Source organism: Triticum dicoccoides, chromosome 2A, assembly GCF_002162155.2.
Source record: "Triticum dicoccoides isolate Atlit2015 ecotype Zavitan chromosome 2A, WEW_v2.0, whole genome shotgun sequence".
Lineage (NCBI taxonomy): Eukaryota > Viridiplantae > Streptophyta > Magnoliopsida > Poales > Poaceae > Triticum > Triticum dicoccoides.
Window position 1 is genome coordinate 493,846,694 of NC_041382.1, and position 4,641 is coordinate 493,851,334.

Consider the following 4,641-nt stretch of genomic DNA (forward strand, 5'->3'; position numbering starts at 1 on the left):
GCACCATGACGATGTCGTCGTCTTGGTCGCCACCGTAGCCCTGTGTTGATGTCGATGTTGTCGTAATCATCGTCGCCGCAGCCCCATGTCGATATCACCTTCGTCGCCGCCATAGCTTCATGTCCATGTGTTCCCTACTAGGAACTCACAAATCCTGGAATTAAACAATGAACCAAGACCACTCCTAGGAACTCAAAAGAACCTGGAGCTTTAGTACAGTATAACAGTAACCTATAGAGCACTAAGTAACAATAGCATAGTATATAGTAGCCATGCCCACGCGGCAACACGCCGCGCCCTTCGATACATTATGTGTACATATGCTATTTTTATATGGTGATGAAAAATAATTTTTTATGAGCATAATTTTGTGGTCATAACTTTGTATAAAAAAAGCAAGGCATTATCAGAAACAAATTGAAAAGAATATATTTATCATCACCATGAGTGCTACATCTTGCAAGAACAAAAGGCAACCTTCTCAAGCTTTTCCTTATATTGAACTCAATGCACAAGTTTCTCCCAAACCATGAATCCTGCAACATATTTGATATTACTCCTTCAAAACACTATGTGATCAGCTTACAGTCCTTACTGAATCTATTAGATTGCCGGAGACCGGAGCATGTTCCTTTTCTTGCCCCAGCCCAGATAATTTGATCTTGGAATCCTGTTTAAAAGCAGGAATCATACTTATGCTTCTCAAGGTGAATAAAAACAATAATCAAGCTGAAGAAGGAATGAAACAACACTTATGTACCACAAGTACAATAACTGGAGACTAAGTTGTTGTTTAACATTGGAAAAAAGTGAGAAAATATCTGTCAAAAAAACAACCCACAACTTAATAAGCAGTGAAGTATGTCTCTAGAAAGAGTCCATACCACCACACTTACAGGCCTCTGTTCTTCATTCTGCATAGAGAAGTCACAAACATGCAATTGATTATCACATTAACGTGTAACTGCAATACGTTGAGACAACCTGATACAGCAAACTCATATACTTGGTAATAATAAAAATATATAAAAATCTGACAGAGCAAAATTTAGTACAGGTAGCACCACCTGTATTTAGTACAGGTAGCTTGCCTGCTAATTTACCGTACGAATGCACTGAACTTTGATTCTGTGGAATTGTCTTCTTCTCTAATTACCAAAACTGTTGGTCAACTGCTACTAAATGGTCAATAATATCGTATGGCTGGATGAGTCATCTCTCACCTAAGATGGACTCATTTGTGAGATACTCCTGAGAACCTGAGTGAACAGAGCTACATGCTTTGATCTTGGATGTGGACTCCAAGTATATTGATTAAGAAGGTGAATAAGGCTCAGTGTTTGTTGCTTGTAATGCTATACAGATAGAGGACCATCCAAAAAGACTAAGCTATCAAAATGTTCCAATGCTCGCCTTAACTTCACTACCAGTTGTTGAAATAATAAAAATAGTAACCATAGAAACAAAGTTTGATGAATAAAACTGTAGGACTGCAGCATTGTAGTTGGTATTATCTTTTTGCAGTAAGGCCTTACTAGGAAGCTGATATATTGTAGACCAAAATACACTTGCCGCTAGAAATAATGCTATATGAGAAGATACATTTTATACCTGAACTATCAGCGACATGATCCTTCATTCCCGGTCACGAGTAGTAGATGGACCGGAACCGACTGCTCCAAGCTATCAACGACACGAGAATCACAATCACGCGGACTGCTGCAACATATGCGTCAATAGAAAATTTATACCGGAACTAAACTCAACTTGAGTAGCACTACAATGAACGAAAATTGAACTTGGCATTACTGAAATAATTGTGCATCTATCTGCTAACATCTAATTTGTTTGTCATACACTAGTACTACACTGATATCCCAAAGCCTACACTAGTACTACACTTAACTAAAACTGAACTTGGCTGTTGCACTTACGAAAATTCAGAAAACGCACTTGGCATAGCTAGCCGCATTACTGAAAATTCAGAAACGAGCAGCTGCAGTGGCGTCCAAGAGCAATTGGCCTTCAGCCAGCCACCGGAATCCACCAACGACAGTGCCTCACCGCGACTCCGGCCGGCCACGAATGACGAGCCAACCCGGCGGTCACCAGATCCGCCACTGCCATAGCTTCTCCTGCTGCCGCGCCTGCACTCGTCTCCGTCCGCGGCCAATCCCCGTACTACTCGTCGGCCTGGGCACGCGTAAGTGCGGGGTGCTGCTCGTTGGCCAGCGGGCCGACCTGGGTACTCGACGGCAAGAACATGGGGGCGCCCGAATCCCTAGCCGTGGGCAAGGGTGCAGACCTTGAGGCATGGATCTGGATGGAGGGGAGGGTAGGGCGGAGCTTGGGGGCATGTTGCATGCGGCCGGAGATCGCCGGAACCGGCCGGCGTGGGTGGTGGCGGCGACGACGAGATCGTGGGGGAGAGGAGCTCGACCGAGAGCCAGGGGCATGGTGGGGGTGAGATTTGTGTGAGAATTTTGTTTTATCTGGTCGCTTGGCATGAGTAGTAGCGTGGGTGTATCGCCTGCGCTATAACTACTCACTTTTTTTTTGACCTCAAAAAAGACCTCTTTATTCAATGATAATAATGTTACATCATTCACCATGAGAGGTACAATAGAGGAGGGAGGATCATCCATCCAGACCCTACTGGTCTGGAATTTAGCTAATTGGGCCGGTTCATGAGTTACAGAATTTGTTTCCCTATTCGCATGCTCATACTTAACCCTAACAAAGTCTGACTCCATAGAAAAACAATCATGATAAATCGCTGCAGCAATACCTGTAGGGGGCCTCTCGTTCTTCATAATTTCTATTAATTCACTATTATCAAAACTCACAACGACTCTATTACAACCCATGGATTTAGCTAAGAACAGGCCGTGTTTGAGCGCCAAAGCTTCAGCCGACAAAACATCTTGAACCATATCCAAACGTGCATTACACGCGGCAATGAACTTCCCCTTTTTATCACGAATGACTGCACCCGTAGTTCCCCTCAGAAAGTCTGGGTCAAAGGAAGCATCAACATTTATCTTGACACGATCACCTGTTGGAGGAGCCCATCTCTCCTTTCTCACCCTTGCATTAGGAACGGTAGCAGACCTGAAGTTTGAAGATAACACCTTGATTGCTATCGCAGATCTTTCTAGGGACTGCACCTGAATATTACGACTAATTTGCCTTCTTTTCCACCATAAATACCAACATGCCACTGCAACAAGCTCTGCCAATGGGGCTTGTCTCAAAATCATAGACTGACCAGGGCTTGAGTACAACAATTCCTCTAGAATAGACTCTCCAGGGTGATGAGCAAGACAAAATTTCTCAATTAAGTCATCAATACCCAGTGCTTGCCGTACGTGCTTTGCTCGGCTACACTTGAACAGGAGATGCTTAATATCTTCCGCTCCAATCTCACAGACTGGGCATTGCCCGCTCACTTTAATATGACGATTCGCCAGAGCAACCCGACAAGGAATAGTATTATGCATAACTCTCCAAAGAAAGATTTTTACCTTCGCAGGCACTTTGAGACCCCGGATTTTATCCCAAATTGGATGTGGTTTGATACCAAAAGCTTGATATCCTCTATTTAACCTTTGGCCATATTGGCCCTCCCATTCTGCATAATAAGCTGAGCGCACAGAAAAGATGTTTGTACGAGTCAGGTTCCAAGCAACAAAGTCTTGCATGCCAGAAGATGATAAAGGTATAGCAAGAATCCTTTGAACATCCACTTGCCAAAAGGTCTGCGTCACTAAATCCACATCCCAGTGATTTGTGATAGGATCAATAAGGTCGCTCACCCTACTAAAGATGTTCTGACCCCTTCTAGTTAAAACTTTGCGTGATGCACTATTTGGGATCCATTCGTCTTTCCAGATATCAATATTAGTTCCATCTCCTACACGCCATATATGACCACGTTTTAATGTACTAATCCCAGCCCAAATACTCTGCCATGTAAAAGAGCTCCCTTTCTTCAACTCCGCGTTCAACAAATCTTCTGATGGAAAGTACCTTGCACGCAACATGGTAGCACAGAGAGAATCAGGGTTCTCAATTAGTCGCCATGCTTGCTTAGCTAACAAGGCAAGGTTAAAACAGTGGATATCCCTAAAACCCATTCCACCAAATTTCTTTGGGATACACATTTTCCACCAAGCAAGCCAATGCATCCGTCTTTGATCCGCATCATCGCCCCACCAATATTGCGACATACCGTCTGTGATCCCTTTGCAGATTTGTTTTGAGATTTTAAAAACAGACATCGCATATGATGGTATCGCCTGCGCAATCGCTTTCAGAAGCACCTCTTTTCCACCCGTGGACAGATTTTTCTCTTTCCATCCAAGCAATCTCTTTAGCACTCTATCAATCAGGAACTGGAAATTATCACTTCTGTCTGCCCCAACAATGGCTGGCAATCCGAGATATTTATCCGTCAGAGCTTCTGTCATTATATTCAAAATTGTACACACTTCCTCTCTAACCTCAGGCTCGATACTCGGACTAAAGAAAATGCTTGACTTGTCTTCGCTCACTAACTGCCCAGACGCCTTACAATAATCCGATAGAATCCGTCTCAAGCAATTAGCGTTGCCTGACGTAGCATGCATTAAGATCAGGGAG

The 4,641-nt window shown here is 43.5% G+C and overlaps 1 long non-coding RNA gene across 1 annotated transcript; it reads right to left on the bottom strand.

Annotated features, from left to right (window-relative positions):
• Positions 1–6: 6 nt before the first annotated feature.
• On the bottom strand, positions 7–2,493 carry LOC119355000. The gene is made up of 3 exons (XR_005171384.1): positions 1,935–2,493; positions 1,612–1,719; positions 7–670 (listed from the first exon to the last, which is right to left on the bottom strand). It is a non-coding gene; the product is annotated as an uncharacterized LOC119355000 (long non-coding RNA).
• Between the last annotated feature and the right edge of the window lie 2,148 nt (positions 2,494–4,641).